This window comes from Panthera leo, chromosome A3 (assembly GCF_018350215.1).
Source record: "Panthera leo isolate Ple1 chromosome A3, P.leo_Ple1_pat1.1, whole genome shotgun sequence".
NCBI classification, from domain to species: Eukaryota; Metazoa; Chordata; class Mammalia; order Carnivora; family Felidae; genus Panthera; species Panthera leo.
Window position 1 is genome coordinate 32748651 of NC_056681.1, and position 15791 is coordinate 32764441.

The 15791-nt window shown below is 37.7% G+C and overlaps 1 long non-coding RNA gene across 1 annotated transcript in view; it reads left to right on the forward strand.

Moving 5' to 3' along the window:
• The window catches only part of LOC122214956, a 110444-nt gene that overhangs the window by 30805 nt on the left and 63848 nt on the right, over positions 1-15791 (forward strand). Inside the window, exon 2 of the long non-coding RNA XR_006200166.1 lies at positions 30-253. This is a non-coding gene — a long non-coding RNA (uncharacterized LOC122214956). The remainder of the gene's footprint in view (positions 1-29; positions 254-15791) is intronic.

Here is a 15791-nt window from a genome sequence, read left to right on the forward strand (position 1 = left end):
ACCCTGTTACTGCTGTTTATTTCTTTCAGGTTGGATTGTAGGCATTCTTCATTGGCCCTCAGAACATCCCTGAGACTCGTCATTGCTTCTACTGTTCTAGGGAGGATAATCTGGAGGTACACATTGACTGGGAACCTGCCCAAATATTACACAAATCTAACCAAGAATCAAATCCAAATCTTTGGACATATGTGAAAAACAGAAAGAGAAGACAAATGGAGTGCATGTGTCTGCATCAGCGAACTACATTATTGTAAGTGATGGTGACTTTTAGTCTTAATTGTAATGCCTTAACCTTTTCTAATTGATCAAAAGGCAAGGGGATGTGGAAGAAATTGCTAACCTTGACAGTGTCTTAGGCCCAAGTTTGATCTCCAAATTCTGGATTGCTTTGAGAAATAGCTGAACATATAGCAATGATCAGTTTAAGAATTATAATTGTGGAATTATGTATTTTTTTCCTCAGACCCAGGTAACAGAATCTTCTGGAGAAGATTAATATCAAAATAGAGTAGGGTAAAAAAAAAAATCACGAAGGAAAGTCATCTTCAACTTAAAATTAAATACGATGACATCTAACATCAAAGAGGATTCTTGCAGTGTCTAATTGTTTAGTTGTTAGTATAGTCATTTTCAAAACCAATTTTATCTCTGTAGTAGTTTTTGTCTACTGGCAACTGAGGTGAAGGCCTCTGGGCTGTTGGAAAGATTCAAGCTGTTTTACAGAACTGCTCATGGAAGGCAGGAGAGAATGGACTTGTAAACAAATGTTTATTTTCAACTATCACTGAATTGTTAGTAAAGGTGTCTGAGCATTTTGATTTCCCTGATGTACCCAGACCTGTGCTTCTCACTACTTATTTCTAAACTTTGGGAAATAGAGTTCGGTTTCAAAGTATATCAAATGTTTTGTAAACTATGGACGGAAAATCTGTGATAGGATGTGGTTATCAAATGTTGCCATTGGGAGCATTTAATCAGAATAAACAAATAATATGCCCTTGGATCACATTTTAATTAGGAAGGTCTTAATTAAAAGCTGAGAACCTGTCGCTGAATTTATATTCAATTTGTGTATTAAGTATATCACCTATGATATTATGCAAAAGAGGATGTTTTGCATCCTCAGGTTTTTCCAGATTTGCTTAATTGAAGTTTTACAGAATTGGTGCTTATTAAAGTTATAAAATGTGCCACATTATTATATTATAAAGACTATAGCTTTTATTTTATGTTTTTCATTTCTTAATGCCTTCTGATTATTTGACTAAAGTCATTTGACCAGAAGATGAAATAAGCATGACACTTGCTGGACAGTCCCCTCACCTCCCTGCACCATTCAAGTTTAAAATAACATTTATGATTTTTTACACTTACACACTATCTCTGTGATAGACATCATATAAATTTGTAAAAAGTATAAGAAGAAAATACCAGCCTGATCTTATTGCTCAAAAATTAGCAGTTAATATTTTAATGTTTCTTTCCTGTCTTCTACTTCTGTGTGTTACGTAGCTTATATCCTTTTGTGTGTGTGTGTGTGTGTGTGTGTTTTACAGCACATATTGTTTTGTGTATTACGAGCTCTTCATAAACATATTTTGTAATATCCTGTTAGGATGGATAATTAATAGCACTAATTACCAAGCCTTTCTGTATTTCAACAATATTGTTTAGGAAAAACATACTTTTAGATGATGAAAACCATGAGACTTAAAAAGCAGAGCTTTGTTTATGATTGATCACTAACATGAGAATATTAAGTGCCCATTAAATGCCCCTTAGTTTCTTGATTCCCCAGCTCTCTTGGGACAGTGGTTTAAAGCCTTCATTTAGATATTGGAGTAAATTTTTGAAAGCCAGACTTGAGACTGGTAGACTTACTGGGAAATAAAACCACTAAGGAAAAACTTAGAAATTCATGGATCTCCTAGAGAAAAAATGATGTATTTTGTGTTATTTTAAATTAATGTTAGGCTTAAAGGAAGGCTGCAAATGATGAACTTTTAGGGACTGTATTTTGTGCTATGATGTTAAATGAAATGGAAAATACTCCCAACTTCTGGAAAACATACATATATCACAGTTTATGTCTTGGTAACATTTATAAAGGAAAGATGCTATTTTCTGAATTTCTCTATGATAATCATTTGTATTTTCCTTCTGATTTAATTTTCTTTGTGGAGGTGGGTATGGGGACTATGAGTACAGTTTCCGAATCAGCTGAAACTTTTGAAGTAGGCTGAAAACCTTTGAACATATCGATACCCTCCACCTTTCAAGATATCACACAACTCTTGTTTATGTAACAGGAAAAAAACAAAACAAAACAAAACAAAAAACCTCGAACCAAACACCAGTACACCACTCTTCAACCAAATTGTTCTCTTTGCTATTTCTCAAAGAGTCTAACACATGGTTAGTGGGATATTTTAGCTGCTGACACAGCATTCTTTTTTTGTACCCAGGACTTTGAGAATTTTGGATTTTCAGGACTTTACCCTGAACATTCTATCCCCCAGGTTGATGTCCCAAGAACATCAGATGCATTTTTGGGTTCAGCAAGACATTTAAAAATGTAGTGGCACCATTGAGAGGTACATTAATTCCTCTTTAAATTTAGAGTTAGAAAAAAAGAACTAGCCATGAGTACTTGCTGGAAATTTTTAGGGTTTCTTGTTATAAAAATTTCAGACCTGGAAGACACTTGAGACTTCTTTATCTTGTCCATACCAGTCCTAAAGTGTAAAGTGTTAGTTTGCCTAGGACAGTCCCAATTTATGTCTGTTGTCCCTGTGTAATTATAAAAGTACCTCCTGCTGCTCTCAAGAGTTTGTGGTTTAAATAATAAATTATACATTTACTAACCTTACTAGGAAGGGAACAGAATCTCAAGTCTTGATAGAGCTGCACAGGTTTTTCAGCTAGACCAAGCTAAGTTTACAAGAAAGTAGAAATGAACTCTTCTAACTTCTAAAACAGGGTTAGGTTATTATACTCATGCTATTCATGATTTAGGATGAATTGAATAAATGCAAAACCCCTGGATTTTTGACTAAGCAGTGCATGTGCCCAGTGGTTCTCAAAACGTTAGCTTGCATTAGGATTACCTGAGGGCCTTGTTAAAACAGATTACTGGGCCCCACCCCTAGAGTTTCTTATTTCAGAGATCTAGAAATTTATATTTCTAATAAGCTCTCAAGTGATTCTGGTGCTGTTTATGCAGTGTGCTCACATTCTGAGAACCTCTGACATAGTATTAAAGTGGCATTTTCATGAATGTCATGACTGTGCACCTTCCCTAGCTGTAAATGTTCACTTTTTCTTCTCAATATGTAATTTATGTTATATGTGCCAGAATTTTCTTACAGTGACAACTAGAGGGGTGTAAATGAAAAATTTTGAAATACAAAATTAATGGAAAAACGTAGGGTGATTTGGGATTGGGCTGGTTGTTTTTTCATCAGCAGGCCCAAAACCAGTCTGTGAGGGCAGAACTGGATGGTTATCCAACTGGAAGGGAGAAAATTGCTTCTACATGTATGCTCAAGAAGCTTGCTACTCAGAGTGTGTTCATGATCCATCAGTATCATCTGGAGATTGTAGGAAATGCAGTTAGGAGCTGTTGGGGCTCCTCTGAGACCTTCCTAAATCAGTCTTGGTTAACTGGTACAGTGAGTGAGTGCAGAAGTTTTACCTGGAGATCATGGAGACATCAAGAAAGTCTCAATTGCAGAAATTCCTTCCCATTGAAACATTAGCTTCAATATTAGCAGACAGTCTCTGCTTTCAAACCACTGTGAAGTAAGGTTAAAGTTTACTGTAAATTTATCTGAAATAGTTTTGTATTTTCAACACTTTATAAAATCCTGAACCTGACAAAAATCTAGGGAGAAAGACCTGCTCCACTCCTACTTGGAGAAATACCTAACTGGAAATAGATGGGAAACTAACATCAAGGTAAGAAGCTAAAGGAAGGCTGAGTTTAGAATCATAAGCATCATGTCAGTCAGGGAAGAGCGTGTCTCAGTGGTTGCCTTAGCCTAGGTTAGAGGAATTTAGTTGGTAAGAATGAGGTTATGTATTCTTGTATCCTTTGGGTAAATATCTAGCAGTGCAATTGCTGGATTGTAGGGTAGTTGTGTTTTTAACCTTTTGAGGAACCCCCATACTGTTCTCTAGAGTGGCTGCACCAGTTTTCATTCCTCCCAGCAGTGCAAGAGGGTTCCCCTTTCTCTGTACCCTCGCCAACACCTGTTGTTTCTTGTGTTGTTGATTTTAGCCGTTCTGACAGGTCTGAGGTGATATTGTGATTTTGATTTGTATTTCCCTGATGATGAGTGATGTTGAGCATCTTTTCACGTGTCTGTTAGCCATTGAAGGTTGATGGAGGGAGGTGGTGGGAGATGGGCTAGATGGGTGATGGGTACTAAGGAGGGGACTTGTAATGATGAGCACTGGGTGTTGTAGGTAAGTGATGAATCAGTGAATTCTATCCCTGAAACCAATATTGCACTGTATGTTAACTAAAATTTAAATTAAAAAAGAATGAAGTTATGTATGGATAACACCATTGAAATCAAATTCACCTGGAAGTTCTGAAGGTGGAATTAATAAGAATTTCCAGTAATGTTATGTCAAATACTTTGGGTTTTCCGGGAATTAGACCCAAATGATAAGACATTGACATTGGATTTTCATTCCCTGCCTTTTCTTCAACAACAACAACAAAATGGGAAAACTGTTTTTCTGTAAGATACATATTAAAAACAGAATTTTGTGTGAGTCAAGCAGAATCACCTTTGCAACTGTAGCAATGGTGAGTCACCATTTTAAATTACTTGTCAACTCTCAAAATCTTGCAGTTGCTATGAATGACATCGCCTTTCCTGGAGCATGCCTTGAAGATAGCCCCAAAGAGCACCATTTTCTCTCTTTTAAGAGGCCAAACGTTCAAAATGCACTTCTCCTTTGTGCACCTGTGGTTTTGAGTCAACAAAAATTGCCAACCCAGGGTGATAAGCTCCATATAAATAATTAATGACATGGAACTAATTACTCCTGCATTAGGCCACCTGCACCCTCAAAGCTCAAGAGCCCCAGGTGTGAAAATTGCAGGGGCAGCTAATTGTGAGCTGCATTTCATCACGTAAACCCTGCAGATGAGGCCCTGGCTGTTTCCTGCTCATGGTTTTTCAGGGTTCAGCAGGCTGAGCATGGGTGGGACTGGCTGCATTTGTAACTATCTCAGAAGGCAAACCAGACAACACAGTGACTTGAAAACCGAGCCCTTAGAGGCCTCCAGGAGGTAATAGGGATTAGGTTTAATTAGAGGAAAATACGCCTTGAAGGATATGGCTGGAAATTGTCCCTTGAGGTATGCGAAACCTCCTGCAACAACTCTAGGTGAGAATGTTACATTTAGGAGCTAGGAGACATCTGTTTGATTATTCAAGTAGATTATTCAACTAGAGGACTTTAGAATTTCTGTCTGGAAATATGTGAATTAAATTATGTATCTATACATCTGAGTTTCAAGTGTACTTTTTGGTGGGGATCTTTCTTTGAGTGCATTAGTGCGGCCTGTGTGTGTGTGTGTGTGTGTGGTGTAGACTCCCCCAACCAAGATCTTAAAATCTTGTTTAGAAGGAAATCTAAAGCAGAGAACTCTATGCTCACTTAAATACCTGTAGAAATTTTCAGGCTGTCTTGCAGAGTACTCATTATTTTATGTTGGCTTTGGAATGAGGAATAACAGAAAAAAATAATTAAAGTTACTATGTCTAGCAGCTTCAAATGCACTGTTGAATTTTGCTTGATCGTAAAGCATGGTCTGAAGATCCAGCTTCTCACTTACTTATCAATTATTATTCCTATCTCATGGTTTGAAGGTGAGCTGAGGAAAGGCGTACTTATGAAGTGATAGGATTAAGTATTATAAAAGTAGTTGGAAAAAAAATTCCAGCCAAGATTGTTCAGCTGTATATTTTTCCTTCTACACACACACACACACACACACACACACACACACACACAGAGTTTTACATGAATTAGATCATAGAATACCTACTGTTTTCATCTTGTAAATTGAAAAATTTGAAAAAAACACTTTTTGGGGGGCTTAACTCCCTTATCCAACAACCTACAGTGTTTTTCTATGCCTATTATAATATTTAATAAGTGGAGAGTGGTCTCTAACCATTTTTTTAATGAATAGACTTTTGTTGATAAGTTGTAGGTTTACATAAAAATTGAGTAGAAGTATAGACATATTCCATAAACCCCTCAACTCTTCTCCCCCAGTTTTTCCTATTCTTCAGTCTGACGTTGATGTGGCACATTTGTTACAATTGATGATCCAATGTTGACACTTACTACACATTAATTAAAATCCATAGTTAGGGTTCTTTCTTGTGTTTTACTTTGTGTGTGGTTTGACAAATATGTAATGACACAGTATCCACCATAACAATATCCAGAAGAGTCCCACTATTTCTAAAATTTCTAATCATGTCTTCACAAAGTTTGGATATATCTTCCTTCTTTTCTCTTAGCATCTCTTGAGTCAACTGACTAGGCAAATCTATCTCTTTTACTTTCTTTGTTGTTTTCCATGGTAGGACTATGCCACAGTTTATTCAACATTTCCCCTTGTGGAGTAGAATTTAACATTATACCCTTGTACATATTATGCTTTTATACCTCAGGATTAACTCCCAGGAGTACGGCTGCAAGATCAAAGGCTGTGTGCACTAATACTTTTAATAAGCACATGGCTTATTGTCACATGGCTTTTAAAGATAGCTGCATCAGGTGACATTTCTATAAGTAATATGTGTGTACTTTTTTGGACCTAATCCCCATCAGGAGCAGGTGTTTTTTTTTTTTTTAACATTCAGTTTTATTAGTATTTTTAAAATTTATTTTTTGAGATAGACAGCTCCATTGAGGGAGGGAGACAGCTCCATTGAGCTCTCTCTCCAGAGAGAGAGGGGTAAAGAGTACCTGAAGCAGGCTCTGTGCTGACAGTGGCAAGCCCAATGCAGGCTCGAACTCATGAACTGTGAGATCACAACCTGAGCTGAAGTCAGACACTCAACAGACTGAGCCACACAGGTGCTCCTAACATTTGTGGTTTTGTGTGTGTGTGTTTGTTTGTTTTTTGCAACAGTTGGTATTTTTAAAAACTTGGTAATTCTTGTTTGAGAAGGAGGCATGATATACTAGTTAACTTATATTGGCTCTGAATTCTGATTGGCTTAGAGTTCCAGTTCTATCACTTTTTGCTCTTCGACCTCAGGCAATTCACTTCACTCTTAGTGTCTCAGTTTCCTCATCCTCATCTGTAAAGTATGGATGGTGATTACCTTTTTTTTTTTTTTTTTTTTTTTTTAAGAGAGAGAGAGAGCAGGCAAGGGAGAGGGGTAGAGGTAGAGAGAGAGAATCTTAAACAGGCTCCATGTTCAGCATGAAGCCTGACACAGGGCTTGATCCCACGACCCTGGAATCATAAGCTGAGCTGAAGGTCGCTCAACTGACTAAGCCACCCAGGTGCCCCTGGATGTTCTATTACATCATAGGTTTCATGGGTGATTTGACTTAGACTAAGCATTCAGGTAATGATAGTTTTTGTTGTTGCGGTGTTACAGATTGATCATCAGACCCTTTGAGCAGTATCCAGGAATACTGCTTCATTATGATATTCCTGGATATATTCTAGAGTTCTGTCAAATTTGATGATAATTAGTGAGATACAGAGCAGGTGCAGCATTCCCTTTTAATACCAAACCACAGAATATAGTGCCCTGAAACAGAAGGCTGTCTCTGATCATAGTTCCTCTGTACACATGCAAAAAAGATTAATTGAAAACCAGGTTGTTATAGAACCTTGCTCTGTATAAGCATGAACCTTTTGTTGGAGTTGAAGCTACCTGGCATATCAAATTTATTCAAGTGTTATTTCTCCTTGTCCATTTTTAAAGATAATATAGAAGCTGTTACTCTTAAATTATTAAGTAGCTTATTTCTTTTCAGATTTTATTTGAAATCTTTCGTTTAGGCAGTCTGTAGACTGTACCTCAGAGCACATTTTACGTTCCCTGTGATTCTTTGGGCCTATGACTCTCTCTGACTCTCACCATAGCCCATGCTATTTTTGCTACTCACTCACCAAAAATTATTCCTTAAAAGAAGTTGGGAGCATCCTTTGGGAAGAAATAGAGGGGAAGGAGGAGGGATGGGTATTTATCTCTATATCTGAAACAGAATCATTATCCTCCAGAAGCCTCCAGACCAATGGCAGTCAGGTGACAGGGAAGGTGTTCCATTCTAGTCCCAGGTGAAGTGGCCCCTCCCTCAAATGAGAATTCTTGTGATAGACTGAGAAATTATGAACATGCTGAAGGTATAGATCCTGGTCTTATGCTGGGAAATGTTAGTTGTGACAGAAAGTTGGTTGTAGTGGATAAAGACCTTGAAGAACCGTGAGGAATTTTGCTTGTTTCTCTGGGGGCTTTTGTTCTGTACTGAAGCAGGAAATATGGCTTATGAACTGGATGACCTCCTAGGAAGCATGCCCTGCTACATCAACCCTTATTTCTGAACCAGAAGGCAGGACATGTTGTCAGACAAAGGCGTTTTCATTAGCTGTTGTGAGTAATGCCAAACATTGAAATTTCCAAGACCTTTTTGCTATTTTATGGGATTTGTGAAAAAGAGTATTCTAACCAAATTGGTATTGACTTGAAGAATCAGTAAAGTGCAGTTTCTGAACAGTAAAATTGGAAATCAGTTGTGCTTTTTTTTATCTAGCCAATTTTTATACAACTCCATACCAAAAATCAATTTATATTCTGTACATTTTAAATTATTAATTTAATAACACTCACTGAATTCCCATTATATGGAAAAAAAAAGGCATCAAAAGTCTAATAGGCCAGACCTAACTCCCTTCTAAGCTTACTATCAAGAATGGGAAATACAACACTTGTCAGTAATTATATGTGTAAACCTCTGAGCAAGAACTGACCCTGAGTGAGTGTGAGAAGAAGGAATAACTTCTGTTTGGAAAGTCACCAGCCATATCTCATGGGCAAAGAAAAGGGGCCAGGCTTTCCAAGATGGGTATAGATTCCAACATCTTTAGGAATCCTTCCTAAGAAGCCGTGATGTGTAGGCTAAGAGTGCGAGGAACACTTAATTAATTAATTATATTAAATATAATTTATTGTCAGATTGGTTTCCATACAACATCCCGTGTTCATCCCAACAGGTGCCCTCCTCAATGCCCATCACCCACTTTCCCCTCTCCTCACCCCCCATCAGCCCTAAGTTTGTTCTCAGTATTTAAGTCTCTTATGGTTTACCTCCCTCCCTCTCTGTAACTTCCCCACCCCATGGTTCTGTTAAGTTTCTCAGGATCCATATATGAGTGAAAACATATGGTAACTGTCTTTCTCTGCCTGACTTATTTCGCTTAGTATAATACCCTCCAGTTCCATTCATGTTGCTACAAATAACCAGATTTCATTCTTTCTCATTGCCAAGTAGTTTTCCATTGTGTGTGTGTGTGTGTGTGTGTGTGTGTATACCACATCTTTATCCATTCGTCAGTTGATGGACATTTAGGCTCTTTCCATAATTTGGCTATTGTTGAAAGTGTTGCTATAAACATTGGTGTACAAGTGCCCCTATGCATCAGCACTCCTGTATCCCTTGGGTAAATTCCTAACAGTGCTATTGCTATTGCTGGGTCATAGGGTAGATATAGTTTCATTTTATTTTTTCATTTATTTATTTTTGAGAGAGCACAAGTGGGAGAGGGGCAGAGAGAGAAGGAGAGAATCCAAAGCAGGCTCCAGGCTCTGAGCTGTCAGCACAGAGCCCAGCACAGGGCTCGAACCCACAAACCGCGAGATCACGACCTGAGCTAAAGGAGGATGCTTAACTGACTGAGCCACCCAGGGGCCCCAATTGTTAGTTTTTTGAGGAACCTCCACACTGTTTTCCAGAGCAGCTGCACCAGTTTGCATTCCCACCAACAGTGCAAGAGGGTTCCCATTTCTCGACGTCCTCTCCAGCATCTATAGTCTCCTGATTTCTTCATTTTAGCCACTCTGACCAGAGTAAGGTGGTATCTCAGTATGGTTTTGATTTGTATTTCCCTGATGAGGAATGACGTTGAGCATCTTTTCATGTGTCTCTTGGCCATCTGGATGTCTTCTTTGGAAAAGCATCTATTCATGTCTTCTGCCCATTTCTTCACTGGATTATTTGTTTTTCAGGTGTGGAGTTTGGTGAGTTCTTTATACATTTTGGATACTGGCCCTTTATCCGATATGTCATTTGCAAATGTCTTTTCCCATTCCGTCGGTTGCCTTTTAGTTTTGTTGATGGTTTCTTTTGCAGTGCAGAAGCTTTTTATCTTGCTGAGGTCCCAATAGTTCATTTTTGCTTTTAATTCCCTTGCCTTTGGAGATGTGTCAAGTAAGAAACTGCTGCGGCTGAGGTCAAAGAGGTTTTTTCCTGCTTTTTCCTCTAGGGTTTTGATGGTTTCCTGTCTCACATTCAGGTCCTTCAACCACTTTGAGTTTACTTTTGTGAATGGTGTAAGAAAGTGGTCCAGTTTCATTCTTCTGCATGTTGCTGCCCAGTTCTCCCAGCACCATTTGTTAAAGAGACTGTCTTTTTTCCATTGGATACTCTTTCCTGCTTTGTCAAAGATTAGTTGGCTATACATTTGTGGGTCCAATTCTGGGGTCTCTATTCCATTGGTCTATGTGTCTGTTTTTGTGCCAATACCATAGTGTCTTGATGATTACAGCTTTGTAGTAGAGGTTAAAGTCTGGGATTGTGATGCCTCCCACTTTGGTTTCCTTCTTCAATATTACTTTGGCTATTCGGGGTCTTTTGTGGTTCCATACAGATCTTAGGATTGCTTGTTCTAGCTTCAAGAAGAATGCTGGTGCAATTATGATTGGGATTGCATTGAAAGTGTAGATTGCTTTGGGTAGTATTGACATTTTAACAATATTTATTCTTCCAATCCATGAACACGGAATGTTTTTCCATTTCTTTGTATCTTCTTCAATTCCCTTCCATAAGCTTTCTATAGTTTTCAGCATACAGATCTTGTACATCTTTGGTTAGATTTATTCCTAGGTATTTTATGATTCTTGGTGCAGTTGTGAATGGAATCAGATTCTTTATTTCTCTTTCTGTTGCTTCATTATTGGTGTATAAAAATGCAGCCGGTTTCTGTACATTGATTTTGTATGCTGCGACTTTGCTGAATTCATGTATCAGTTCTCGCAGACTTTTGATGGAGTCTATCGGGTTTTTCATGTAGAGTATCATGTCGTCTGCGAATAGTGAAAGTTTGACTTCATCTTTGCCAGTTTTGATGCCTTTGATTTCCTTTTGTTGTCTGATTGCTGACGCTAGGACTTCCAACACTATGTTAAACAACAGTGGTGAGAGTGGACATCCCTGTTGTGTTCCTGATCTTGGGGGGAAAGCTTAGTTTTTCCCCATTGAGGATGATATTAGCTGTGGGCTTTTCATAAATGTCTTTTATGATGTTTAAGTATGTTCCTTCTATCCTGACTTTCTTCAGGGTTTTTATTAAGAAAGGATGCTGTATTTTGTCAAATGCTTTTTTTGCATCTATTGACAAGATCATATGGTTCTTTCCTTTAATTAATGTGATGTATCATATTGATTGATTTGCAAATATTGAACCAGCCCTGCAGCCCAGGAATGAATCCCACTTGAACATAGTGAATAGTTCTTTTTATATGCTGTTGAATTCTATTTGCTAGTCTCTTGTTGAGAATTTTTGCATCCATATTCATCAGGGATATTGGCCTGTAGTTCTCTTTTTTTGCTGGGTTTCTGTCTGGTTTGGGAATCAAAGTAATGCTGGCTTCATAGAATGAGTCTGGAAGTTTTCTTTGCAAAGAAAAGGGGCCAGGCTTTAAAAGATGGGTATAGATTCCCAACGTCTTTAGGAAGCCTTCCTAAGAAGCTGTGATGTATAGGCTAAGAGTGTGAGGAACATTATAGATTGAACAGGTTGATTTGGATCCCAGATGCATAGGGCCAGTGTTAATTTCAAATATTCCCATTTGTTGTCTTTTCATGAAAATAAATTTGCGAATCAGTAAGAAGAAAAATGCCTTGTCATGCCATGTGTCTCCAATCAGGGCTGGCAAAGTCAGTTAATCCAAATGCAAGAAAAATGGTGGATAGTGACTCTCAATTTATGGAGGAGCTGTAATGTGGAGGATTTTTGAATAACAGCTGTTAATGGACCACCATTCTGGAGTCCATAGGGAATTATTAAAAAGTTTTGAGCAGGCATGGTGTTGGAATTGTCAAAGTTGAGACTGTACCTAAGAGAGTCAGAGCAGAAACAAGACTTGCCAATCACTTATATGGAAGGAACAATGGAATGGGAGAAACCAGAGATGAATCTGAAGTTTTAAACTGTTGTGGATTGAATGAAAGGTAATGTAATGATTGATTGCTTGAGCTGTGGAATGCACAGATATAGCTTGAAACTCATTTTTCTCACTTCCTAAGAACAACTTTGGGAAAGTTTTCTTATCTTTAAAACAGGAAACCTAATAGAACTGCATTATAAAGTTGTCTAAAAAACAAGTCTGTGCTCCAAAAATTGTAGTTATTTATATCATTCGGACAATATTTCAGGTAAGAAATCCTAGGCATTCTGACTGAACTGTCCAAGTCCCTTCCCTTTGTGGAGTCAGTATATCAGAGGCAGAAATCAAAATTAGCATAAAATAATGTGTAGGATTTTGCATTGGTTTTCCATTTGTAAATTGCCTGTAGAATGTCCTGGATTATTTATAGAAGTTCTTCTAGTGAAGGATAGAGAGGGAAAAGAAAGGATAGGAATGGTAGGGTGGGATGTCCTTAAACCAAAGCAGAGAATTACTAGGAAAAGGATATGTGATGGGGGGATGGGAAACTGGCAGGAGGAAGCCTGGATCATGTGTGTACTCATTACACTGCTTATTTTGGAAAAGATGTGGAAAATTGCATGCAGAGTTTGAAAATGACTGTCCCAGCTATGATTCACTAGAGAAGTCACTCTCAGCCTCATCGACCTTGGCATTTTTTCAGAGGTCATGTTTACACATAATTTATAAAGTTATAACATGTGGTTGAAAGTTTCTCTGGCATATTTATAAATGTCAGGGAGGGCATTTCTCACTATTTCACTCTGTCTGCCTTCAGTTTCTGCCTATGTTTTAATTCAGTAAGTATTTATTGTGCTTAAAGCAAAGAAGGGCTCTAGTTTTGTGTGCTGTGAACCACAAATCTGGAGCCCTCTGGAGACTAAGTTCTCAGCTGGCCACCTTTAAACGGTGAAGAAATGTCTGTGCTGTGGACTCTGAGAACATCGTTCATCTGGCCCCTCACATTGGTCCTCTTCATTTTCTGGGTCATAACTGAAGAGACATTTTTTTAAATGCTTTGAAGAAAAGTCATCAGGTTAGGTGTATTAGTGAATTCCACCTGGCTTCTGCTTTTCCCTTATGATTGGATACCATTAAAGGGAGGTCACTTCTTTAAAAGGTCCATCTCATTCCTAGGCAGTTCCAGTTGCTAACTTACTCTTCCTTAAAATCTGTGTCTATCTTTGCTTGTTGCTTCTGGAACTAATTAGAATAAATCTATTCCCTCTTTTGCATTAAGAGAGATTAATTTGGATGGTATTGTGTTTCCATAATCTCTCCTTATTTTTTTTTGTCTTTTATAAGCTAGACCTACCTCAGTGTTCTCTTTGACATGGTCAACACTGTTTTACATTCCCCCTTTCTAATATTTGAAGTTTGTTCTACCAGTAATTAGCAGTATAGTATTATATCTTTAAGATAACTTATCTTGATAGGTGTACTAGGTTTTCACATAGATGAGCAACTAATTTTTAAAATTAGTTTCTCTCTGAAAGTTAACATGTTGACTTGTGGAGGTGATAATTTCAGTTATGTGGCCAAATTCCTGAGGAAAACTCCTTTGGCCTAATTTTGAGGGTTTGCCACTCTGCTTTCCAAAGAGGTTGCTGGTGACCAAGTCAGATTTGAACATGCTTCAGATTTTTTTAAAAAAGGAGTTTCTAGTGTTTGGGGCAAAATTGTTTTGTATTATTAATTCTTTTATAGCAATGTAAAGTGGGCTTCTTTATTCATTTATTCATCAAACCTTTATTGAGTGCCTGATAAATATTAGGTGAGAAGTTGTGAAAGATGGATAATGTTCCTGCCAGTCACCAAAAGCTCTCCTGGTGTCAGTTGGTCTTGCTCTTCCATTGATAAAGCTCATTATGCTGTTCAAAGTGCTTTCACGTGCACTATGGCATTTGAACCATGGACTCTGGAATCTGGAAGAGTAGAGAGAAGCCAGAGGTCACACTCTCATTGAGAGCTGAGGTACCTGAAACTCAGAGTGGAAATGTCGTTTGACTTTGTCTCATCCTGTTCACCAGGCTCTACAAACAAGTACGAAATCAACAAAGTCAGTTTGGGATTGAACAACATTGTCCTTATTTTGAAGCCATAAGTGATATGAGAAGTTTTAAAAGTTATAAGTGAGTTATTTTTCATATTTTTGAGTGGAATATGTTACTTTTTGTAGATCTTAGAGACTATATCTGGAGTTAACCTGAAAGGGACAATGCTCAGGGAGATGTTTAGAGGCCATTATTAAACTTCCCGATACCTTTGAGTTGATAACACATATTTATTGTGATTTAGCAACAAATTTATCTGTAGGACATTTTTCTAGCTACCTCAACTTTGGGAATATAGACAAAAACCCAGAGGGAATAATAAAAATTCTTTGAGCAGCCAAACAGATGTTGCAAGTTCTATAATTGACCTTTAACAAGAAGGTTTTGTAAATTCAAGAAATAGCTAAATGTTGTTTATACATTATCCTTAAGATGGAAGGGAAGAGTTTAATCAGTTTTAGAAAGATCACTAACAGGTAGAAATCTTCAGTTATGTGGAAAGTGACATTGGATACATGAGTTATTATTAGCTGTTTAGTGGAGTATAAAAAAAAGTTGAATTTGAAATTGAAGATGGCTTTGGAGAGAACAATTAATACAGGCCCAGGAGGGAGGGGTGTGTGTGTGTGTGTGTGTGTGTGTGTGTGTGTGTGTGTGTTTTAGTAACATTGTTAAATAAAAAGACATTAGAATGTAAGCCTTAAGAATGTTCCTCAGCCCTTTGAAGCTGTGATTTTAGCTTTCGGCTATGTGATGCATGTCTTTTACCTCCATTTCATTACCATCTTTGGACCCCATAATTAAGCACATTATTTAGAAGTGTAGGTCAAATTCTTTTCAAACAAATGCTACTAAAATGAAAAAAAGATTCCCAAATGTCACTAATTTTACATGGCATTGCATGTAATAAAATTCCAGAACTATAAAATAACTTGGTTAAACCTGAGAGTTTATTGTATAAGAGAATTTGGATTGTGCCCAAGTATCTGAAGTGTAATACTGGTATCCACCTGGGTTGAGCTTGACTTCCCATGAGCTTTGGCACTGAGGTGGGGGGGGGGGTCTTGAGCTAATTAGTCACTTTTTGCCAGAAGCCAGGGATTAAATCATGTTTACTGGAAATTGTATAATTCTATAGATGTGTTTGCAAAGTTTTGTACCTCTCACCAGTGTCACTCATCTGCAAAGTTTCATGGTATTTTTTCCACCTGTATTTGACCATATGGATGTAAAAAGAGAGAAAGCTCATGGTTGT